Genomic DNA, 646 nt, shown 5'->3' on the forward strand with positions numbered 1-646 from the left:
GGGGCGGCGCTCGTCCCTGCTCCAGGCCCGAAGCCGCAGCCCGCGCGCCAGGCATAGCTTGCGAGCGGGCCACTGAAGTCGGCCGCCTCCCCAGGGAGAGCAAGTACCAGGAGTGGCGCCGGGGGCCAGGAGGCAAAGGGCATCTAGCACTCTACCTAGTCGGAGGGGCGTGGGGGCAAGGCACTTTTGGTACTACACGGACGAGGGCCACAGGGAGCCGGTGCCCAGGCACGTCCAGCTCTGCGCACTACCCTTCTCCCTTTTCTCCCTTAAGCGTTCGCGACCCTCGGAACCCGTCCAGATCCCTAGAGGCGGTGACTCCGAGTGTCTGCTGTCCGCGGGTCACCCAGCTCAGCCACCCACGGGCCCCAGCAGGATCCAGGGGTCACCCGAGTTGGTGAACCACATTCCCAAGGACGAGCAGCGGGTGGCAGCACCGCCCCCGCTTAAGCGTCGGCCGGGTCCCCTTCTGTCCGGACTTGGGTGGCTCTTGAGCCCGGGCTCTTCCACCGCACTCAGTGAGGAATTCACCCAGACCCCTCCTCTTCCCCAAACTTCTCTGCTCTGTTCAGCGGTTCCTCTAACCCGACCCCTCCGCTCCTTCCAGCTCCTCCCATTCGCTCTCCTCCTTTTCTGGTCCCCACTT

The sequence above is a fragment of the Marmota marmota genome, unplaced genomic scaffold (assembly GCF_001458135.2).
Source record: "Marmota marmota marmota unplaced genomic scaffold, marMar, whole genome shotgun sequence".
Classification (NCBI taxonomy): domain Eukaryota; kingdom Metazoa; phylum Chordata; class Mammalia; order Rodentia; family Sciuridae; genus Marmota; species Marmota marmota.